The following is a 26,113-nucleotide window of genomic DNA, read 5'->3' as shown; positions in this document are numbered from 1 at the left end:
ACAGTAATGAGTTTTAACACACAGCATTACTGTATGCTAAATGGCAAAGATAACTCGCAAAATGTTACAATCTCATTTTATACTTATAATTGGATGATTACTGTAAGAATGTACGTATTTTTGTGTGGTCACACTCGTTTTTGCGGATTGATGCTGTTGTTTTTTTTACTCTGCTCTGCTACACTGCTGATGTGGCCCAGTTCGTGTGCCCTGACACCTAAAATGTTGAAATTGGCTTAGTCTTAATTGGCCTATTTAACTTTCCTTTAAGGCTATAATATATGTTGTACCAAAATACATCAATGGCATAGGAAGTCAAATGTCGCCTATGGACTACAGCACTACTATGCCTCCAGTAGTTTGACAAGACAAACATGAGTCCAGTCCTACCATTGTAGCCTGGCTGCTGCAGTTTTAAAACTGCACCTGACCTGTCCAAACGACCCTTTTTGACAGAAGAAAACCTCTCTCTAAAGTACTAATAGTTCACCTTTACGTAGGTCTTGTAACCCACAAGGCAGACTGCATGGTATTTTAAATAGGATAAGTAGAACTGTAGAGTTGTCCTTTTAGTGACTAGAACAAAAAAGCTTTTTTAACATAGGAAGGCCAGATTGCCCTTAGAGAAATACTGAAAGGCAATATTACATATTAACCATGCTATCTCAAGGTAGGTACCAGGTAGAATATTAATTAAACAACTATTTATAGTACTATAAAAAAACATTCAATGGGAAGTCAGATTTGTAGTAAATATTAAGGAAAAGGGACTGTTAGAGAGTTACCTATTCACTATTGGAAGCTCATGGAGGCTAATTTGCATTAGCCCCCAACTGTAATCCCACTGGTGAATGGCCCTGATTTTTAGGAGTGAAAACAGCCCCCAATGCAAAGACAATGGTTTTGGTGTGGAGAAGTGGTTTTGTTCCCCAGGTGATAAGACCAGTTGGGCTGTGCCCGTACGTTTTATTTACTTCAAAGGGGTCTTGATTGTCACAGGCAAAAGTCAGCTGACACCTGAACAGGCCCTTTCCTTTGTTCTCCTAAGTAGGCAAGCATCAAATCCAATGGGGAAGAGCTGCCTTCAGAACTGAGTTACAGTGATCACAGAGCAGGGATTGTTTATTTCCTTGGCCACACCTCTAGGTCAGCACACAGGCTCTACATAAGAGGTGAATGATTTATCCTTCTTGGATATAGTATTTGAGTGGAACTGTGGGATTGTTTGCAGTAGGGCACATATTAACTGCTGCAAAATTGGGTAGGGTTATCCCTGGGAACATAGAAAGAGGCTAGGAGCCACCACTGCCCACAAACTAATGCAAGGCATAAATGAGGCACCCCAAGATACCCTATTAAGAGCATTCTGGACCTGTAGAAGAACAGAAGAAGAACTGCACACATGCTGCTTGAGACATGTAAGGAGCCCAAAAGGGCTGAACCTGCTGCCGCTTGTACATGACAAATAATTGGCTTCACTGGTCAGTTGTCCGGACTCCTGTGTCCACAGATACAACAGGCTGCAAGAAATCTTTTTCCTGAAGTGCTCAGCTGACCAATAACAACTGCCTATGGCCTAGATCCTGCTGGTGGCCTTTGCTGGAGTCAGTATTGACCCCCCAATTGCTCAGAAAAAGAGACTAAATATGAAGATAAAACGTATGACCGGGCAAAAGAGGCAAAATTATCAAACCAGTGAGAGGACTTCCCTGTGTGGAATATTCAAATTTTCCTTATTCAACGCCTATCCAACATTGTGGAGCTTTCCTCCTCAGGTCCTTGCCCTGCTGGAGGATTTTGACTTCCAGAAAAATAATTAAGTCCCATGGTAAAACCTCTAAATTGGTCAATTCTGATCAGTGTATCTGACTCACACTTCATGCGGCTAGCCTGATATCATGCCTAGATCCCAGCCTACCACGACCATAAGTTCAAGTTTAAAGTAAATCTTTAAAAAATTATACCTCTGGTTCCCTATAATGGATTTTTTGTGTCATTTTGCTATTCTCTATTTTATAAATTGGAGTTGGATTGTTGCTGTGTTGTGTTTTAGACTTTCGAGGTGTTTTGTGTAAGAATTTGGACTGTGTAACCCTTCTCAAGCAGCAAACACAATTCTTCTCAGGATAAAGTCACAAGAAAACCCTAAATTAACCTACACTCAACACTCGGGTAACTTCACACAGAGCAATCAGGTATAACTCAAAGGTAATGTGTAAAGTATTTGTGCAATACTTCAAACAGTAACACAGTGAAAACACATCACAAAAGCATTTCCCACTAGTTTAGGAAAAAAGAGTAAAATATTATAAATAAAGCAAGACCAAAATGACAAAAATCCAACCAGTAGAACAAGAGTAATTTTTTAAAAGATGTTAAGGCAAATTAGCTCCAAAAAGCACAAAGCATCAACCGTGGCTATCTGGTCATCTGAGACAGGGAAAAACCTACAAGTTCAGGCTGACCATCATGGAGCATGGATCTGATAAAAGGACGAAGTTAGTCCCACAGAAAAGTTACTTTCTCAGTTCAGCGCAAAGAGTCCTGTTCGCAATGGAGGGAGCAAGGAAGTGTCAACGACAGTCGTTGGTGTAGCGCGAAGAGCAGGCCAGGTTTTGCGGGCAGTTGTTGCTGTAGTGCGAAGAACCTGATGTCCATAAACCAATGTCACGGGATGTCATAAATCATGTTGACAAGCTCATAAATCATAGACATGACAGTTCATTAATCCATCCATTTAACAGTCATACATCATTTTGACAGGCCTGTAAATCACATAACAGAGCATAACTCACAATGGCTGACAGTTCATTAATCATTTCTGACATATCACAATGACGTTCTGTTATCTGTCTACCATACTTGTGATACCTCATGGTTTATTCAGGCCATTATACATGCCATTTTATGGGGTCGTAAAGTTCCCTGTTGGTTTTCATGCTGATTCCGTGGAGGGGTAGTCTCTCTCTGGAGTTAGCCCATCTCGCTACCCTGTTTGTCCATTTTTTGCCCTGCCATTTGGCGGTCTGGATTGCGAGTGCCATCTCCACTTGCTCCCCCTTCTGGTCTACTCACCCTGCTGTAAGGCATCCCAAGGTGAGTGGCCTTCCTCCTACACACTGCCCTGCAGGTGTTCCTTCTTACCAACCGATGGATCCCTTCTTTGCCACTTTGCCTGCCGTCCAGCACTGCAACAATGTTGTTGTTTGGTGTGGGTCTCAAAAGTTGTTCAGCTTACTGTCCCCAGCTTCCAAATTTAACCTGTGCTGGCGGTGTGTTTATAGCCCCACAGTGTCTCCTTCTGGAATGCGGCAGCTTACCCCCATTTGGGGGGTTCAAAACATCACCTCGCCACCCATTGGCCAGGTCTTTTCACTCCACATTTGGTGCATGCTCTTTCCTGGGGAGGGGTATAATCCCCCTCTGTGTGCACTGAAGAAGCCCAAACCGGTTTTCCAGGGTCCCCTGGCACCGGCCCGTGAGGCCCCCTATGGGGCGGATTCTGCTAAACTGGTTCCAGGTGTGCCCTTTCTGAGAACACTACCCCAGTGTTTTAAATGGTTCACATGATTCAAAGAGGACCATAATAACTCAAATAAATACAATTAAGGCACATGTAAAAATAAATATCAGCTAAAAAGCGTCTATGTTTGGGTTCATATAGCTGCCATTTGATTTGTTTATCTTTTTAAAAATCAAATTTTAATGTATTCACACACATTCACTAAAGGAAATGTGTATTACCCTGAGCTCAATTATGAGAAAAAATAAATAAATGAATGGAACTAGTGAGGCAATACCACTAGTGCTTTAATGGCAGCAGAAGACTCATGATTATAGAAGCAGAGCAGATTAAACTGTAAATTGCTAAACACCACCACATAACCATTTTATTTATTTATTTAATACTGATTTGTTATTGAGCTGCTAGACCCCAAATGGGGACAGAGAGCTTCACAAAAAAGGATTATGAAAAAAGGGTGCATCTTGAACAGGAGGTGTAGATAGATATACGTATTGCTTATAACATGAAACATGTCAGAAAACATACAGCACGAGAAATATTTTTTTATAGTCATCAGCAATTATACATGTATAGAGTATATGCAGAAGTAGGATAACAGTAATGTACTGCAGATATGGACATTAGTACTTAGACGTAAATGTGGGAATGAATTTGAGTATATAGTTAATACATGATGCCGATTAGTATGGTCATTTAGATCCTGTAGTTGGCCCGTTTGGTCTGGAAGGTCTACAAAAGCACTTTCTCCAGCCTTCTAGTGTGAGCACAGCTTGGTGAGTAAGATTGGGGGGCGGTGGATTTTAGCTTTCCCAGCAATCAGGCTGGTGTACCTTGTGAAAACATTATAAGAGAAGCAGGGCATAAGGAGGGTTTAACTGGCAGTACTTAAAACATAATATTTTTCAAACTAACCAACATTGTTTAAGACCTTCAAAACAGAGTCCTGAGAGTGTGTGCGAGAGAGAGAAAGAGAGAGAGTGTGTGTGTGTGAAAATCACAGGTGAAATCCAAGAATCTAACAGACACATCACCATACCCAAATGAATGCACTTGTGCCCAACTATTTACTACAGAATACATTTTATAGGAGAGTGTAACACCCTGAACACCCACCCTGAAGCTACACCCCTGCCTTCTTGTAAAGGAATGGCTGCCATGTGGATGCTGAGCTGGTGGTGGTGGGTCTGGGTGAAACTCCAGAGCCCAGACACTTTTGCTGCTGCTGGGAGGAGGAGCCCTGGTGGAAGTGGGCTGAAACACAAATAAAGCATCTTCTTTCTATGAGGCACAGGACGCTTAACTGCTGATGATGAACAAAACACACAATATGATGGACAGAATGTTGCACAATGGCAAAACATTCACCCCCAGTCACAGATCTGGGTTTAATCCATCGTTATTTTGCTCACCAAGCCACCCTAGTTCAGACATGGCCATATGCAAATCAGTCTTGACCCTATGCCTCATGGGAACAGTCCAGACCGAAATGCCAAGCCATGTCTTCGGTGGACAGGAATCAAGCATCCTAGGACCGGTTTCTGGCTATCAGCTGTCTTCAGCCAGGATAGCTTGACTCCAGTGGCGTAGTGAGCAAGGGACCCACGTCTGGGCATACCCTTCCCACATAGGGTGAACAGCAAAACACACAATATGATGGACTGAATGTTGCACAATGGCAAAACATTCAGCCCCAGTCACAGATCTGGGTGTAACCCATCGTTATTTTGCTCACCATGCCACCCCAGTTCAGACATGGCCATATGCAAATCATTCTTGACCCTGTGCCTCATGGGAACAGTCCAGACCGAACTACCAAGCCATGTCTTCCCTGGACCGGAATCAAGCATCCTAGGACTGGTTTCTGGCTATCAGCCGTCTTCAGCCAGGATAGCTTGACTCCAGTGGCGTAGTGAGCATGGGACGCACGTCTGGGCATACCCTTCCCACATAGGGTGAACAGCAAAACACACAATATGATGGAGGGAATGTTGCACAATGGCAAAACATTCACCCCCAGTCACAGATCTGGTTTTAATCCATTGTTATTTTGCTCACGAAGCCACCCCAGTTCAGACATGGCCATATGCAAATCAGTCTTGACCCTGTGCCTCATGGGAACAGTCGAGACCGAACTGCCAAGCCATGTCTTCCCTTGACCAGAATCAAGCATCCGAGGACCGGTTCCTGGCTATCAGCCGTCTTCAGTCAGGATTGCTTGACTCCAGTGGCGTAGTGAGCACGGGACCCACGTCTGGGCAAACCCTTCCCACATAGGGTGAACAGCAAAACACACAATATGATGGACGGAATGTTGCACAATGGCAAAACATTCACCCCCATTCACAGATCTGGTTTTAATCCATTGTTATTTTGCTCACGAAGCCAACCCAGTTAAGACATGGCCATATGCAAATCAGTCTTGACCCTGTGCCTCATGGGAACAGTCGAGACCGAACTGCCAAGCCATGTCTTCCCTGGACCAGAATCAAGCATCCGAGGACCGGTTCCTGGCTATCAGCCGTCTTCAGTCACGATTGCTTGACTCCAGTGGCGTAGTGAGCACGGGACCCACGTCTGGGCATACCCTTCCCACATAGGGTGAACAGCAAAACACACAATATGATGGACGGAATGTTGCACAATGGCAAAACATTCACCCCCAGTCACAGATCTGGGTTTAATCCATCGTTATTTTGCTCACCAAGCCACCCCAGTTCAGACATGGCCATATGCAAATCAGTCTTGACCCTGTGCCTCATGGGAACAGTTTAGACCGAACTGCCAAGCCATGTCTTCCCTGGACCGGAATCAAGCATCCTAGGACAGGTTTCTGGCTATCAGCCGTCATCAGCCAGGATGATTCCTCTGGGTGGCTCTTGAGAGCCCAGAAACCCTTACTTCTCGAAAGGGGCTTGAGCGCATATATTGTGCATTTCCTTTTCCCACGGCCGTGGCCCATGTTTGTCCAGGTGAAGACTGGGCCCAAACTAGGCCTGTCTCTACCTGTCAGAGCCAGAGGGAGGCTGGGCACGACAACACCTCTTGGTTTTGCAGCTGGACTCCTGGCTCTGATCAGTGTCAGTATTTTGCACCATGGCTATGTGGAAATCTGTGGCAATCGCTGGAAAAGAGAGACCTCTATCCAGTACTATTGCCAAATTCTGAACTAACTCAATGGGAGCACTGAACCAAGAGACTGACTCTGTCAAAGAAAATTTAGACATTACTAGTAGAACCATGCCCAACGTTTCTGTTAACAATGCCAATCTTGACCATTTTACTACTCTTTCTTTGCATTCCATTGCTGGTTGTTTAACAGCCAGTAGGAGAAGGGCCTATCCATTTGTTTTAGAGGCATGGCTTTCCATTGATGAAGCTGGGACAATAAAGAGTTTTAGTCACTCTGTACACCACTGCCAGCTTAAAAGAAATGGGACTGTGTGCGTATGCTATAAGGGAATGAGAAATCCAAACCCAAATCAAGGTTGAATGCCACTATAGTATCTGTGAACCCAGGCAACATGGATGGTGGCAGAGAACTTGCATTAGCTTTGATTTACGAAAAATTGCAAAGAACGGAGGGATTTCTCTTCTTCCTATGAAGCCTCCACTCTGTTCGTGCCCGCCCTCGGCTAGGTCAGCAAGCTGATTGCTCAATCAAGCCATGCCGCCCCGAGTCAGAGATAAGTTGTGAGTACTGAGACAGTGTCATGTTGGGGCTGCACAGTTGGAATAATTGCATTGCGGTGCCAGGGCGCTGTTTTCCCGTCTTTGAGATGCCTCTAAGATGCATCTATTGGGGACAGTGGACCTTGCTGCCCAGAATTACTGCCGCAGCTCTCTGCCTGATCTCCCCGATCCTCTAAGTCTCCCTTCTGGTCACTCTTGTATTCCTCATCACATGTTGCAGTCGTCATCACTATTGCTTAACTCACCTGTGAAGCTGAGAGAGTTTAAAAGTTTGTAAGGGTGGTCGGCTGGCATTGGCGAGAGTGAGGGCGAGCTCATTAGGACTGGGGGTTGTAGGCTGTAGGGAGCACCGGAGGGAGGCGCTGGAAGAAATATTGACCTCCCGTTATCTGCTGGGGCATCCTTTTTGGCATACTGGTAGGAAAGGATTTCAGACTGTCTCTTATGGTTTATAAAGTATAGTAGAGAACCCGATTGATGCTTGAAGGTACATTTGATGTGCAGCTGTGCGCTACTGCTCCTTGAGCTTGTGGGTAGAGACGGCGGCTTTCAGCAACTGGGGAGGAGTTAAGTGAATAATAGCATTCTAGTGAGGCAAAGTGCTGGGATGCTGTGTTCTGCTGGCTGAATGTTGTGGGGGCCCCCTGGGCCTGCATTATTTGCCGTTACTAACAGGCCCAAATATCTCATTCCCTTCTGAATCATTTTCTGCTGCACGATTGTTGTGTGGCTCCTTTGTTTCTGATTGTTTGGGGGGGAATGTATTGTGGGCTCAGTTCTTTTACCATAGGGTTCTACCCCTTTATGGTGGAAGAGTGCTCGTGCCAACATTCTGCCCCTAGGTGTTTTAGGGACGGTTGGTGGATTATCCCTGGAGCATTCAGGATTGAGTCATTGTGTGTTGTTTTTCTATATTTGAATATTGTTTATTTTTCACTTTGCGTTGCATTCTATAGAGGATCCTCCAGATCCTGTTTGTTACCATTGGAGCCCTGTAGCCACTGACTGCCATGGGATCTTCTGAAATCGATTCCTCAAACATTGCCTTTTTTCACTGAGTCCAATTCTTTGATGTCCCTTTCCTAACTTTTGAAGTTGACTACCTCTGAAGTTAGGCAGCTCAGTAACCTACTAAAAAAAAAATATCATCAGGCACTAGGATGTCAATAGCCACTCTCTTGTAGTAGGTATTCAAGCTAGAATGCTGTGCAGACTTGCCTCACCCCGCGGGTGACAGAGTGGATCAGGACTAGTATAGGAAAGAGTAGGCTCAGTGTAATGACGATGACTTGTACATTTTCTGTAAGTTAGGATTTCTTCATGGTTCCTTTTCCCTTGTCCAGTCTTTGCTAATGAGTATACCATCATCATCAAATAACTTTATTTACAATCACAGAGATCCTACAAAGTGTGTGATACAGCACTAAGAAAATATGAAGGTAAACATCATTTTCCAAAGTACATGACCTGACACTGATTAAAATAGTGTAGGAATAAAAATTAATGAGTATACATACACCAGAATGGAAAAAATATTAAAAGCACAACATAATCCAAAATTCTTGAAATTCTTTGAACTATATAATATACCACTATGCAAACTGATGTTACACTCCGGAACTACTCCTTTAAATGTAACAGATACACGTTCAGCCTGGGTAGAGGGGCAATGCAAATGGCATGTTCTAGTGAAGACCATGAGTGCCAGTAAAGTAAGAGAGAGGCTAGTGACAGATTATGAAGCTCCTCCTTGGAAGAGGAAACCCTGACTGGCACACATTGCTGTGCTTGGCAGATGAGGATGTGCCTGGGCATTTGAGGCTATTTCCTGGCATTTGAGTTTGTATTATGAAATCAAGGCTGTGGACAGTCACATGATAGCTGTGCACAGGAATGTAAGTGTCTACTTGGGGATTTGAAGATTACTATGGGAGGTATAATAACATACATTCCGGCACATGACAGTCATGCCTGGGCATATGAATCTGCGCTTGGCCACTTGATGCTATGTCATTACATTAGAAGTTGTAGCATAGTTCAGATGGTAACTGGACATTTGAGGTTCTGCTCAGGTATGTATTCACTGTGCCTGGCTATGTGATAGTGATGGAGCATGGATTCAAGAAAATTGAACTTTCTCGGATCAATTCCTCATTAACAAGTACTAATCATTAGAAATAGAAATTAAAGTCGGAATTAGAATGTGCATAACACTTACATATGGGTAAGAGAGCTTTATGCAAGCTTAAATAACAAGGAATAATTTGCAACGCGATAAAAGTTCGCTCTAAACCGAAAAATGTTTCTGCAAACCTAAACATATGTAAATAACCATGTAAATAACTCATTTGAGAGGGAAACTCTCATGCATGTACAAGAATTACTAACCTTTGGCATGATGTGCCTAGCAAATGCTTGCCCGAAATTTAAGAGAAGACTTTGCTGCTAATGCTTTTGCTTAAAGAAAGAGAATTTAATCAGGGATAGAGTAGAATTGGGTGGTGAACAGTGACAATTACATATTTGAGAAATTAACATATAATTATGTCTCCTTTAATATTAGTGTATGTTTGGGCCTAATGTGCTAAGCCAAAGAAAAAGATGGCAGCGGAAAAAATAAACAAGCTGAGTCTGCGCACTTGAGTTATAGTGTGACTCGCTGACCAGACCGTGGACAGGCTGCCAAGAGTCAAGGACGGAAGCTATGAGATCTCCTTTCAACTGTTCGAATTACACACATTTTTTACTTAATCTGTTATTTTGAATGGATGGGAAAGGATACGGAATAAAGAAAAAAATAAGTTAAAAGGGAAGGATGTATTAAACAAACGGGTTCATTAGAAAATTGAATATGACAGCATGAGGTGGTGACAACTCCCCTGCCCCTGCCCAATCACAGTTCATGATCCACTAAGATTTGCAAGTTTTGAGGGTGGGACATGCACAATTAAAGAGTATAACTAGAGGGACAAAAGATTAGTAAGTGTTCATCATGAGACCGATCGATCAATGCTGAGAGAAAGAGAGGCGAGAGCTCCTCCTGGAAAGAAGACAACAGACTGGGAAGATTCATTTTTAAAAGACAACCAGATTATATTGAAGATTGCGAAAGAATATCGAGGAGGGAGAGAGTGAAAGAGAGGGATGCGTTTCGGAGCGCCAGGGTTCTAGAGAAGTGTAGTAAGTATTTCCCTGTCCTGATTCTGTCCTATAGTCTTTGTCTCCTGACTCTTAATCAGGTGACCTCCTCCTGTCCTTAGGCCAGAGGGTTGGGTTTCCCGTTTCTCTATTGGGTAAATATATTTCTGTCCTAAATTTGCATCTCTTTTGCAAATGTATGATTTATTATGTCTTTTGTCTCTTGATATATCCAATCCTAATGCATTGAATTGTTGAATGAGTCTATGAATTGAATGTATTTGATAATTTAGTTTTTCTCTCCCATGAAAGTTGATGGAGTTTGCTCATTGAATCTGCACAAATGACCGTTCATTGTGACTGAGTTATTAGATACAATTCATTGAATCTTACCCGGAGTCTGTGATTATTTTATTGAGAGTTATATATTAAATTAGTTAAATTGTTAATATCACCATCAACTACTCGATTAATGGTCCATTGACCAAAGGAAGAGTGTTGATCTGTGAGGAATACTTAGGCAGTGACTAATCAAGATCAAAGTGAATATAAAACTTGATCACCTAGCGGAAAAGTGGGCCAGGGAAAATATCAGTGTGTACATGGGCCCATTTTTGAAAATTTGTTGATTGTGAAATATTCGCCCTGGCCCTTTCGCTGGATCAATAGCTGCACCCTTGGCATGCCATGTTTGCAGGCCTGTATTATTGAGGGGTACCCCGGATTCATCATTGCAGCACACAAGTTAATATTTGAATGACAGATGTGATACATATGTTAGAATTGAATCTCTTTTATTGACAAACTTATAAAATATGCCCATATTATATTAATATTTCGATGTTGTCAGGGGGAAAGGAGTTGGAATATCATGGTAATCTCTTCTCATGGGAATTACAGAGACAATTTGCTATTGCTTTCTCTAAGTTCATCGGCAGGTCAATGTGCACATGTTGTTTACTGTTCTAGCCTTTGCACTTTGGAAAATTGATAACAACGTACCAGCGCATGCAAATGTTTTTGGATTTTATGAAAGAAGTTGCATTTTATTCCAATAATTTTAAGTCATTCGTGATTCGCTTGCTTCACATTCAGAATTACTCAATGTCAAAACATGTGCCCTTTACAGCTTTTCATCTGCATTCAGATCTGTCCACCGAGGACAAAGAACCACATTTCGAAACTGATACGCTGTTTTGCTGAAAATCTCAGATTTGTGGCAAACTCAGTAAATGCTTCACCGATGAACAGCTAGCATGCAACTATTTCTTCTCTGAAAACATTTATTTTCGTACTTCCAAGAGGCAGTAACTCTCACATTCTCTTTTACAGAAGTATTTGCTGTTTTCGTTTCATTGATCAATTTGTGCAGTTTGTAGGTTACATTCAGGAAAGAACATTATCTTTATGAAAGTTTGCAAAAAGCACATCTGTGCTTTCAGGCTTTTGATGGCTTCTGCAATCTAAAGTGCATTATGCTCACTACGTCTGAACGAAAAATATGTTAGTCCCTAACTTTGTTGCGCTGTGTATTTTTATGAGTAAATTGTGTACTTAATTCTGATGACACTGGCTGTCAAGACAGCTCGTTTAGGGTGCAGGAGCACAATAGCAGAAGTGCTATTTTAGTTTCTTCCTCTATCATGTCATGTTTAGTACTTGTACTTTCTAAAATAATTGTTTCTTCCTTCAAGGTCATAGTAATATAGATTCATAGTACAGCTCACACAGAGCACCTGATTTAAGGGAATTTTGAGGCAAAGCGATAGGTTTGTCATTATTGCTTGGATTAGTGAGTTGCAGAACAATAAGTGGTCAAGTACAGAGAGAACACGAGTATGGCTGTGGATTATCATTACCACTGGGTATGCTCTGCCCTGTACTGGGTAATTCCAGGTTTGAGGCCCAGAATTAGACATAACATGTGTGTTGTATAATTACCGGGAAATTCAATGCATTGTTCCTGAATTTCATGCCCTTTTCTGCACATATGTCATTAGATGAACACGTTTTTAGCATGTCTAATTACACATCAGGTGAAACTTGTATTGATGCCAGATGGTATGCATGACTCAAATCAAGTTAAGCCAAAATAAACTTTAATAAAAGAATGAATAAAATAGAACGACGTAGGTTAAAAATGTATCTATTACAGAATCATAGGTTAATACTCAATTTTAAAATAACATCTCTGAGATAAAATATTTAAAGGAACCAAATCTAATCCGCTAGATCATATATAAAACATAAACAAATTACCCTTAAAGTTCATATCTCTTCCTGATATAAAAACTGATTTTATGAAATCTAAAACTGCAGAATAGATTTCTGGTGAGCCTAAACACTGCAAAAAATAAATAAACCATCATTATGCCGCCTCACATTTGCCTTGAGCAGCAAAGGCACCAAAAAAATTAATGACTCAAATCAACATCTAAGACACTGTCTTTATCTTTGGTTTATCATCACAATCACCAAGATACTGTTGTGACAGTGAGTTGCCATATTAATTTCTGTAATGGAAGACAATTCGATTTTCCTCATTTCAACAATGTCACCTGTTTTTGTGAATAAGTTACAACTTTTGGTAACTCAATAATTTCTAGTGTGTTAAAATATAAGCATATTTAAATGAATGTAAATGATATAATAGCATTCAGTTATGGTATCTTCATTCGTTTCTCCAATAAGCATTTTTCGTTATGTAGTTCTTTCCTTTCTGCACACATCTTGTGAATTTGAAATCGAAGGGTTCTTTTCGCCTCACTTACCCCAGCTTACCCCAGCTCCAATTAGTGCTAGACGGTATTCATGTAAGTCTAGCGAGTACATTTACAATGCTTAATGCACATCCCTAAAGCATAGTAGTTTATTGAGGTTCACAAAATCTGCATTTTGTATGCCATTTGCCACTCACAAAACACTCCTACAGTTGCATCCCTTGAAGCTTAAACATTTTAGAGAAACGTACACCTTGTTCACGAGTAAGGTACTTTTTTTTAAAGTGTGAAAAACCAAAAATTGGATTCTCAGAGCTTTAGGTAGGTGGGGGCCATTGGAATAATGTCCTTGAGGAGTAACATGCAATTGAAGTGGAAAGACCACAGCTAAACAATAAGTCCTGCAAATGAATAATAAGAAACTTTCGAAGATGTGAGCTTTGTGCTCCCAGACCAGGCTTACACATCTGAAGATATAAATTATGTGGCCGATCAAGCAGGAAGTTAGCCATCATCTATGGCAGAAGAAAGCCATAAGAGGAGGAGGACAAGTGATTAGTGATGAAGCAGAAATTTCATCTTAATTGTAGGGGTGCAGCATAATCACGTTTAGAGCGCACCAGCATATAATCACTTGTTGTATTAACGGGAAGTGTTAGAATTTTGAAAGGTATTAGCATGGATACGTGGTGTATTTTAGGTCATTAGAAAGTAACATGGAGAATCGATGTAGAAAATGAATGTAGCTATCAGGAATCTTAACATGAAGAACTTGTGTTGTGTAACTGACATTTATTCACGTTTAAAAGTGTTCGCTAGTTACGTTATTTTACACGTAGGTAAAATAGTAGTTGAAATCACATCAATGGTATGTAAATTTGTGAAGCTCACATGATGTTTCTCTTATGTTAGGTGAAATTCATAGGCCTGAATTGTTAGTCCCTGAAACTCACACTTTAGCAATAACAGTTTGAATTTTGTGTGTGCTGTGGAACTTTTCTTTCTCACGTTTTTTGTTGCAGGTCAAGAAGCATTTGTTTAGATAGAATAATGTCTTTGTTTTACCCGTCAGGCAAGGAGAGAAGAAGTTACAATCTTGTGGTTTGAATCGATCAACGAACGTCATGGTGCTTCACACAGGAAAAAGCATGATACACCCTTGACATAGTGGAGCATTTTCTTCAGGACTATACCCAGGGTAGATGGTTGATACAAAGTGCACCATCGTAGTACCACCTGAAGATAATTGTATTTTGGGACAGTGCACCACTTCTTTCCTGCCTTCAGAGAGAGCATCTTGGAATAAGCTCTCTCTTTGGTAGCTTTATGCTACTCGACCCATTGATCGTGGGGAATCATCTTAGAAAAACTTCATGTGCTGACACCTTTTATCCTTCCTCCTGAAAATACTTTTTTAGGGATGGCTCCTTAGTGTTAGAGTAGGGATGCATTCAATAATTTTCACTCAACAAATCTCAATGAGGGGAAATTTGGACACATGTTTCCTGATTTTCTGTATTCTACTTCTTGAACTAATTGTGTTGCTTATGCTGCACTGTCTCTCTCGTTTAGTCCACAAGCTCTTGCAGTGGAAGGAATGTGCTTTAACCTCTTTAAAACCCTCAAAGCATTTTAGGATTGTATTCCCTACTCTGCAAGGAAGACAGTAACAGTAGCAGTAATCCTATCTTGATTAAACTACTTTAATAGCCTTTTAGCAGGAGCTAACAAACAAGCAGTAAAAAAGCTACAGGTTGTACAAAATGCAGCGGCCCGTTTGGAGCTGAAAATGCCCCCTCCCCCAGTCATCGGTCACCACAGCCTTCAAAACTCTTCCTTGGCAGTCCATCCCAAAATAATTTTATTCAAGACCTTGGTAATCACTTTTAGAGCCTTTAGCAACTCAGGATCTAAATACCTAGGAGCTAAGTTCACTCATTACCTCATGACTAGGATACTCAGATCCTCCATAGTGAATCTTCTTAAACCTCCCACCTTTAGGTATAAAACCAAAGGAGGAAAATCTGTGCCACTCTTGGGAACCAGAGCATGAAATCTGATGCCCGCACAACTAAGGGCAGCAGAATCGGAAACTCTATTTAATAAAGAACTGAAAACCTGGATATTTGGGCTCACTGATGCATTCTGTTCATCACTGGTATAACTGGAATACTTCTCATGCTTAGCTGACTACCTATGCTTCCTTCTGTTTAGCGCCAGGATGCTCCCTTCAGAGTGACAGCTGTGCTCTATAAATATCTAAATAAAATCAATATTGTGCATTGGAAGGCCTGCTCAACCTCTGTCAAAGCTGTCAATGTGGCAGGCCACCTGAGTCTGTTTGCCGTTGGCCCTCCTCGCCAAGTGCCCTATCAGAGCTTTTTTTTAGTGGAGCAGCATTTTTTTGGTTGGTCTTCTATTCTTCTGCAAACTGGAGTAGATGCAATTAGGGTTTCCTATAAACGGAAACAGAAGAGGAATGAAAGGGGGTGGTCTGTGGTGACCACACGTTGCTGAACGCTGCACAGACTATTAATGAACTAGCATAAATAGCCATGTGACAGCAGAGAGGCTGACCTTACTGTACGTTCCCCAGCCAGCAGCAGCCACTGCTACAGCAGGACTCCAAAAATAACTTCTAAATCAACATCGCCATTTCCCTGATACCTCCAAACTACACATTCATTCACCTGTGGGGCCCATATCACTGCACACTTTTCTATTCAATTAACTCAATTTCAGGGATTGGTGAAAGAAAATCAGAGGAGTCCTACCATAACATTTGGAGGAGTGTCTAAATCTTCTTAACTAATTATTATTTACACATTTATTGTTTAAACGTTTTACCATGGTTTAATCAAACGCTAAATTTATTCAGACACACCACCATAGTGGCAATGGATCTGCTAGAATAAAAATCAGGCGTAGGAAAAACTACAAGACCAGCTTTCAATCTTCCAATTTCCTAATTTTATTAAAGCAAACTTTTAGCATGTCTGAAACTTAGAGATTAATTAATTCTTTATTCAGTAAAAAACTTAAACTTTATTTCAAAAATGACCATTTTATTTAAAGTTCGGAAAATAGGCATTTATTTCAGAATTAAGTAAAAATTAGCAAAGAACAGATAGTTCCCAACTCATACTATCCTAACATCCCTAACTAAACCCTCATCTTATGCTTTCAGTCCTGCAAAGAAAACAAGTAATAAAGTAAAAAATCCTTACATCCAAGATTCGATCTGAAATCCGGCAGCACTTCGTCTGGAAATCGAAGAGAGCACACCCTCTAAGCAAAATCAGGGGTTTTTATACACTAATTTCCTAACTTAATCTATCTAAAAAGTATCTAACATCTCAAACTCGGGTTCTGATTGGACAAATTTGGGGTAGATGAGCATTTCCTCATCATTACAGCATCATGTTCACGGTGAATGAGCAAAGTATTAAAGAAGCTTTGTTTTAAACAGTCTCTGGCCTAGTCATATCCTTGACTGGCTACTTCATAATTCTTTCTCACGTTCAGAACACTCAAATGTCCATATTTTGGCAATCATCTTGACTCCCAGGGCACTGTAGCCTTGAACTTCCCGTCCGAGCACAGGCAGTTCACTCTCACTTGCAGGCTTTGGGCGCGCATGCGCAGTCGAGCATTTGCTCGCAGTTTACCAGAGCAGCCATGTTTTCACTTGGCCTCAGAGGCCACTTTTGGAACTATCGTAGAAAAAAACACAAATTCATGTTAAATATGGAACTAAAGCCCTTCTGTTTACCTCCCACCATACTAATGTTTCCCCATTAGTTATTACTTAGCAGGTAAGCCACATAAATGCGTTTTATACTCACATATCCGGCGACTTTCTGGCACAAAAACGTATACATTTAAACCGCATTTATTTATATTTAGGCTATGCATTAGTTCACGTCACAATTCCAACACATATTAGTTAATTATATTGCTTCATGCAAGCAAAATTAGTATTCCCACATGTATGCACCTTATACTATGGGTGATTAATCCATCACATCACACCATTAGTAAAAGTTAACATTATGGAACATTGATTTCACGAGGGGTACACAAAATGTTGTTTTTGCCACCTCGCTCCATCACCACCACATAGAAAAAGTGGTGGGACAGGGGATAGGGAGTGAGAGGGAGCACAGGAGGGGGAGCATGGGAGGGGAACCCTGGGGAGGGAGTTTAATAATAATAAAACATTTTTAAAAGTTCAACTTACCTCCTTCTGGCCGCCAGTGGCATGGCGCTTCAGTGTTGGTTGTTCCTTGTCCCAGCAGTCACTGGGACTAACTCACAGACTCCCTGTCCAATATCTGTGCTGTTCTCCTGCTATGAGAGCAGTGCGGGGATTGGCCTGAGAGGGCTGAAAGACGCTCTGCTCAGGACAGGTGGTATGTGGGCTTTCTCCAGCCCAGGTGTTCAATACAGCCGTTTTAGAGAAACCTAAGCGAGCATGAGTGTTGGGCCGGTCTGTGATGAGCAAATCAGTTGTTGGTTAATTCAATAAACTTCAAATATGACTAATACCTGTCACCAAAGCAATTTGTATAGTTTTGGGGGCCTCAAAATGGCCTGAATTGTCACTGGCAGTGCTGGCAGTGACCATGGATGGTGCAAGTTGCCATGCTGCAGTTGCCTCCTGGCACAAGGGCTTGACACATGTTTTTACAAATTAGGTACTGGACAGATTTAATATGATAGAGGAACCAGTACTATATTCTCAGAAATGGGTTTAATATCAATTTCCAGGCAAAGAGCTAACAAAGTGCAGTATGGGCCAAATTAAAGGAGGAACCTCAGGAAAGAGTTTTCCATAATTTGCATCTCTTTGGTATCTACATGTCCCACAAGTCTTCCCCAACTTGGTAGCAGCTGCTGCCTTCATATTATAAACTTGAAATATGGAACATAGTGGTTGGCTACTGATTGTCTGCCTACATCACAAGATAGACATGCTAGATTGTAATAAATTCTGTGCTGCTTTTTTTGCTTAGCCCAAATCAGCCTATTGTCAAATTGTTGAGAAGTGGATTATTAGTAGTGAAAAGTATTTACTTACCACAAGTGATAATTAGCCACAAAATTAATTTAAGGGTCAGTAAAGGTCTAAATAAATTATTCCCTTCCTCAACCCTTGGTAGCTGGCAACTAGCAGGGCGGTGTAACTTAGGAAACATGTATGTAAATCATTTAAAAACACTAATACATTAAATAAGTAAGCCACAACACGCAATAAAAATCCAACTTCAATTTATAAAAATACATTATACTTATATGAACAAATACACAGCAAAACAACAAAAATCTAATGTAGGGAACCGGAGATATGGATTTTTTAAAGAATAAACACTTTCTAGTGCTTAAAAGCATATACCGCCAATTTGGGACACCTGGTCATGCTTGACCAGGACAAAGTCAAAGTTTGAGTCCAGCTGCAATGGTGCCCTGGCCAGATACACTAAGCGGAGGCCCCCGTCAAAATTTTACCTTCACACATAGAACATTTTCTGAAGCGTTTTCCTCCAACGTTGAGCAAGCCACTGCATCAGGCTGGATTGAGTGTGAGTCCGCCAGCTTGAGTTTCTGCAAGACCCCAGTCAAATCCTGGAGGTCGGGAGCTCTGGAACTATTAGTGAGATAAACCTGAAATCCAGGCAGGGTCGAGGTTAAAGGTAGCCGGCTCAATGTCGGATCGGCCACCTTATGGAGCTTTTTCCAAAAGTTGCTCCAAAATTCTGGAACTTCTTCCTGAAGTTCCTCTTTAGAGTTCAAAGTGTCCAAAACAGAAATCTAAAGGTCTGGAATCTCCTAGATGGTCCCTAGGATGTCTGGGCTAAAATTCCCACAATGCACCTGGTCAAATCCTTATAAGTCCACTGGATGCAGTACAGGCAGGGTACTCTTGGTGGAGATGATACAGGTGGGCTCTGTTAACCTGTAGCTTGCAGGGAGTCCAGTCATTTTCAGAGTCAGGCAAAAGCCTTCTGGTGCCGAGTCCCACAGTGTGCAGCAAGTGCAGTCTAGGTGAGTGCGTCCTCTTGGTTAGGCCAGGGAGTCAGGAGAGAAGTCCTTCATCATCTTGTTTCTTTAGGCAGTAGATCCGAGGAGGTATGCAGCACTCCCATATTTATTTGCAGTTTCTGGGCATCAAGCAGGGGGGCACCCCTGACCAGTGGGAAGCAGGGTGCCACCCAGGTGTATGACCCCTTCCTTTAACGTGTGGGATATTCGTGTCCCAGAAAGCACCATTCGCTTAAAATCCAACATGGAGAAAATCTCTCCAGATGAGCTGGATCTGCTAACCCAACCTACTGGTGTGGATAATTTTCCTAAACACTCCCTTTCTAACCGTCTCCCTAATCTAATTACTGGGGCTCCTGCATGACTAAAAAAGCAGGATTTGGGGGTGAGCCTGTGCTGTCCTAAAGTGACATTCTCCCTTTCAAGACCAATTTGTCAACCCCTCACCCCCTTCCTGCCATCTGCTCTGCAGCTTGTATTTCTCCGCCCACAGGAAACATATTCTGTCATCTGACAGGACACTTCACACCTCATCAGGCAGCACTGGCACAGACTGGGAGCAAGCTGGCAAATCAGGGCAGAGCAACTGGAAAGCTGGACTTTGGCTGACAGAAAAGAAGGTTTAATAACTTTCTTTAATAGGTATTATAAATCTAACAGTGGCAACTTTTTGGATTTGTCTCAACTATTAATTTGATACCTGTAAAGTATACTTTACACGGCTCCTATCAATATTAAAAATAAATGAATTAAATATTACAATGTTAGGCTAATAAACCATTCACTACAATGGGAAAACAGAATTGTCAGTTTTTCTCTCACCAGGGCTTATAAAACAACTTATATAATGTCCTGGCTTAAAGTTACAAGGCACCCTACCCCTGAGACACCTAGGAGAGGCCTTAGGGGTGACCTATATGTAAGAATAAGGTAGTTTGAGACTTTGGAAGTAGTTTTGAATCCAAAGTAGAATATGTATATACATTTAATGTAAAGACAACCTAAGAGGCAGTGCTGCTTTTAAAATGACAGTGGGCAAAACAGTAGTGCACACTTAAATGCATTTAGTCTACTGGGCCTCTAAACCTACATGACCTATTATATAAGGACTTATACCTAGACTGTCAGTACCAATTATAATTGATCCTAATTTGTATATCTCCTAATATCAGAGCACTGGCCCTGGCAAGTCGAGCTCAGGCTGCAGTCAGATTCTATTACCACCAGTTCCAAGCAAAAAGATAGGGGTGATCGATGTTAAAAGGATGACTTTCTCACACAAATTAAATACCAAGTTTGTCAAATTCATTGATATATGCAAGGGGTTTTAGGGTGTAATTTGAGCCTGTGGTTTCTGGTGCTCAGCAATGACAGTTAATTATCAACACCACACTTAGGACAGTCTGCCACATGGTGGCGCTATTAATCTAATATGAACAGAACAAAGGTGGTTAATGAATACTATATATATATATATATATATTACCAATTACTAATTCCTGCCTCCACAGCCATTCCTTTAATTTTGGGGACTTGGAATAATCTGGACTGTCGCACTTGCAGGAGAGAGTTGATTAGTCCTTGCTTTGGCTGCGATGACAGGGGCGATAGATGGTGCAAACTGCAGTGGCCTCCTGGTCAGGGCCCTGGCACTTAATATTTTACAAATTAAGTGCTGCTTTGTGGCCACTATGTCAAACACGGATTTTAAGTCTGAAAAATTATGTATATCAGTTGGCCATGCTTTTTACAGCTCACCTAGAGGGCAATGGATTGAGCTATTGCTCCTATACCTCTTGTAAAAAAATTGTATCAGATGAAATTCCCCAACAGTTTTACCAGCACGTCCAGCAATGTTATGGTCTATAAATTTCTGAGTCCATCATACTTCCTTCCTACTGGGAGGATACGTGATTAAATTACTCTGTTAAATTTAGCAAGGACATGGGTCAAAACTTAAGATCCATTATACTGGAATAAAATTGGGGCCTGGAACTTTCTTCAGCTTCTGGCTTAAACTTGCTAGCTCGACTTCTTTGAGAAAAATAGCCATTTTGGGCTTGTCACAGTTTCAGACTTTTGCAGATCGAAGTGAAGTGGTTCACTAAGGACTCCGAAATGAGCTTCATACAGCGTTTTATAGTGTCTTATCCATTCATCTGCTCCAATTCATGTTTGAATATGATTAATTTGTCCATGATAACCCCTGGCCGCCAGAGTCCATAATTAATTGATGTTATGCCTCATTACTGCACCCATCAGTTAATTCCATGATCTTAACTGTGCACTTATCTTTTACCGCTAATTAATTTATTATAAGCTTTTCTAAGGTTTTGGAAATTATTTTGCTAAGTGGCAGATTTAACCCTGGCAGATAGGGCCCTTGAGAAATCTTATTTCCTCATCCATCCTTCCATACCAAACCAATTGTGTTGTTTATAAAGACAGAACCCTTTAGCTGGTTTAGTAGTTATAAAGAATGTGTAAACGTTTACAACAGTCTGGTTGTATAAGGCCAACACAATGGTATTGGTATTGGTACCAGGGCTACAAGAAAGAATTGTAATCGGTTCATTGCTCAGAGTCTCCCTAATTCTCCAGATGCATCAAGGAAAAATCAGTGACACTACAACCCCCACTGCTGGCTGGGAGAACCGCCACTGGGACAGGGGTTTTGGTACCAAGGATCTCTGATGGCAGAGCCAGCATAGTCTATGCTGTCAGGGGTGTGACCCAGGTACCTGCAGTGCCCACAGCGCGGGGGTGGGGAAGATTCTTTAGGGGGCTCTCTATTCATCTAAGGGACACTTAGGGATACATTTACGAAACAAGCAGTGCAGTACATCACAGTGCAGCAAATCACCCTGTAGGGCTGCGTTGCAGGGAAAAGGCAGAAATATGCTGTATTTAAAAGAATACAACACATTTGTGTCCTTGTCTCTGCTCTGGTGCCGTTTTGGCTGACTAGTACCAATGCAGGCTCCCTACAGGATTGTTTTTGTGCAGGAAGGGACACCTTCCGGCAACAAAAACAATACTGGGAGGCTAATCCCTCTTTCTATGTGGGCGAAAGAGGAATTAGCAAGGAGAAATAAAGATTTTTCTCTGTTCTTGTAAATCTGGGAATGCATCAAAATCCGTGGGAGTTGCGTGAGAACACCCATGCAACACCGATGGAATGTCTACCCAAGGTAGAGTAGAGCAACGCACTGGTTTGCTCTGCATTGATCTGGGTTTAATCCATCACCATTCTTTAGCTCACTCAGCCACCCCAGTTCAGACATGGCCATATGCAAATCAGTCTGACTGTTCCCATGAGGCACAGGGTCAGACTGATTTGCATATTGCCATGTCTGAACTGGGGTGGCGGAGTGAGCTAAAGAACGGTGATGGATTAAACCCAGATCAGTTGACTGGGGGTGAGTGTTTGATTTGCTCAAACACTCCGTCCATCATCCCCTTTTGTATCGCCACTTTGCATTGTTTTAACCTCTTGGCTGCTAATGACAAGGGTAACTCGTCATGCACTTTTCATTGATTTCAATGGAAATTAGAGGAGAATAGTAAAATGGCCTTAGCAGTAAAGGGGTTAATAAATCTGTTGTAGAGGTTTGAATTGGGCATGTCCCACGTTGCGGGGTGTAAATGCGATGCGAGCCTCTCGTAAATATTCCTCTTAATATCTGCGAAAACCTGGAAGCTAAGGGACCCCTACACATTGTACAGCCGTCCCCATCATTTTGTGCTATGCCAGTTGTGTTTCCCTGGCACTAACTGAGGTTTGTTGGGGCTTGAGCACCACTAATGTATAGCTTTACTACCACCTGCCAAACTCTAAATGAGGGCCTAAATTAATTGTACAAGCTAAAGGTATCTCTGATGGTTATGTAACTGCTCCATTATTCAGCTGCATGTTCAGATTACATTCACTATTGCTATTTCATTGTATGCTATATTCAGATGAGTCCTGCCTAGCAAAAGTATCATCATACAGCGAAATGCTAATGGTAAAAATTGTAAATTGATACTTGTATAGCGCAAGGGTCTCAAGGCGCTTGCACGAATACCGCTGTGGAACCCATCCTGGCGAGGCATCCACTCCTGGGCACCCCCAAGGTGGAGGCCAGGCATCCTTAGCGTTGTGGGGGCCGTTGTGGAGATTAAGCAAACTATTGCCCAGAGTTGCAGAGTGGGACTCCATGATTGGAATAGGCACCGAGGCGAGAATTATCAAGTCCGTGGAATTTTGAGCCCAAGACCCGCCGAGGCGGGGAATTGAACCCTGGTCCCGGGCTAGAACTCTGCGTCAGGGTCTGCCGTTCTAATCATTGAGCCACACTTCTCCAATGGTGATATTCCTATGTTCTGAAAAATGTCTGTCATGCCCACCTGGAGCATTCTCCCAGGAAGCAGGTTTCCAAAGGTGTCTTACCGCATACATATTGGTCCTAAAGTCATCAACTGAGTAGATTTGCACAGTACACCGTACCCCAAAACCTAAAAATTAATTCCTGTCATAAGACGGAATCACGTAGCAGTGATGACACAGACTTAACAAAACTTCACGCAATACATAAATGTAATATTAAGGGAAGCAACACCCAAAGTGCAATAACAGAGCATGCTGTAAACCGAACCGGATTAATTTACAAAATGAAATTGAAAGGCCATGTTTCTAAACGCAGCGGCCTCATACCTCAGATTTTCCAAGTGTAGTTTTTCATTTTTCCAATCATTGTACAGATTCCTTTATCAGTCATAATGCTCGAACACGAAAAGAAAGAACATTTTCATGCAGTTCAGAATTTAATGTAATCATTTATCTTTCATGCCCTGGAAACCGTGTCCAAATTCGGCACCGTGTTCTGAAACATTTCATTGTGAGACTGCACAATAAAATATGAGAGCCAAAGACATTATTTATATATAGTCGGGAGGAGGAAGTCACACAGGCCCATGCATTTATATTGCAGTATTAATGTTCAGTGTCTCATCATCTGCTTCAATATCCGGATGGATGAACACTAATTGTGCTATACTTTTAGAACTCTTTTGAATATAACAGCCCCTGAAACAGTGTTTTTTATGACTCTTTGTAAAGTCTAAGTGATAAAGTGATCTAATAAATTTACTCTTTTTACATCTTGAAATGTCTGCTTTGTTAACAGATCCTTGTAACTTGACTAGTTTGGCCTCCCTCGCTTCTGTCATATTTTCTTTTCTTGAGCTGATCAATGTCACCACTTCTTAATTGTCCTCCCCCATTTACTGCTCCTCAGTGTCCTCTTCTGTATGGACGTTCTGCCAAGTTTGGGCATGCTTTTCAAAAGAGGCAGTCAGACATGTGCTTCTCGGGCCTGCAGCAATGGCAGCACAGGAGGCAACTCCCAATTTACAAAAGAAACCTGCATGCTGTGAGGAGTACAAGCTCAGCCACCTTCTGTGAATATTTAAAAATAAGTCGTATTCCTACTTTAGCTCCATGTTAGAGGTAATAAGGGCCTTATATTATTAGATATAGAAATTACCTAATTGCGATCCTCTACGAACTGCAATTAGGTAATCGCTATTTGAATGTATGAAACTCCATGAGTTCATTTAGCGTTTCCTAATGGGTCGCAAATTGACCTACCTCATTAATATTGATGAGGTAAGTCGCACTTTGCAAAATATTAGGAAACGCAAAAATCACAGGAATGATGGCCTGCTGCGGTCAGCAGAACACCATGCATGTGATTGCTTTTAAATAAAGCAGTCTTTTTTTTTTTTAAATGCAGCCTGTCTTCCATGAAAGAAAATAAGACACGTTTAAAAAAAGAAAAATTAAAAGCATTTAATTTTTAAGAATAGGCAGTGGTCTGTGGGACCACAGCCTGCTTTGAAAAAAAGTTTTTGCTACCATTCACAAAGGGAAAGGGGTCCCTTGGGGACCCCTTCCCATTTGCAAATGGGTTACCACCTACTTGAAGTACGTGGTAAAATGTGAATGTTTGTGACCGCATTTCAGTCCCAAACATTCCTACATACGACTGCGATTTGGAATTAGGAAGGGATTCCCTGATTACCCCCCTTCCTAATACTGAATCGGTATGTATTCGCAATTCCAAATTGCAATTCGATAACATGTTACTGAATCGCAAATTGGAATTTATGCATACCAAAACGCATTTTTGCGGTCACACTTGGCCTAATGCATGATACATATGGCCCTTAGAGCTATAAAATAGCTACTCGAAAATATATAATTTCATCACTTAGCCATAACTTGGCTCCCATTCCCGACAGGGTTGGAGAGACACAGCCTGCTGAGGGGAGCCCTTAAAGAGTTTCTCATCCATTTCCGATAGGAAGGAACGCTTCCAGGCGCTTAGGTGTTTTTCTGTGAAAATGCCCCTTTATTTGAAATCAAGCAGAGCTCAGATTACACCAACCTTCTGCACCATGCTGTGCTGCCCTTGGGTTTGGTGTTGGGCGGCTCGGTGAGAGCGGCATTGGTGTTGGATATGGCAATGGCGAAAAAATATATCTTTGTGACCGGGTCCGGGTCTGCAGTGAAAACAAGCACACAGGCTGGGGCAGTGGAGCAACCGATTGGGGGGGTGCTACGGGTGTGCGGGTTTTGGGGCAATCAGAGCGAGTAATCGATTTGTTCCCTCTGGATGACTCCCTCCTAGTTTCATACAGGACACAGTAAGTGGAAACAGAGGTACGCAGGAGGCTAGCAGACAACTGCCTTTATAAGTAACGCTGTTATTTTATTTGACATTTACTACTGCGATACTAACTTCTACATTAGTGATACAAAATACTAAATTATAACAAATTTTATTACAAACAAATAAACAAGTAATACACTGGGAATGCGCTCAGGGAAGGAAAGACTAGACGGGCACGTAAAACCCAACCACCCAAGGTGCAAAAAAAGGCAAAAGCACAGATAATAATAATAATAATAATAATACTAGTATTTATAAAGCGCGAACAGCTGCCTCAACTG

The sequence above is a fragment of the Lissotriton vulgaris genome, chromosome 10 (assembly GCF_964263255.1).
Source record: "Lissotriton vulgaris chromosome 10, aLisVul1.2, whole genome shotgun sequence".
NCBI classification, from domain to species: Eukaryota; Metazoa; Chordata; class Amphibia; order Caudata; family Salamandridae; genus Lissotriton; species Lissotriton vulgaris.
This window is presented reverse-complemented; position numbering follows the sequence as displayed.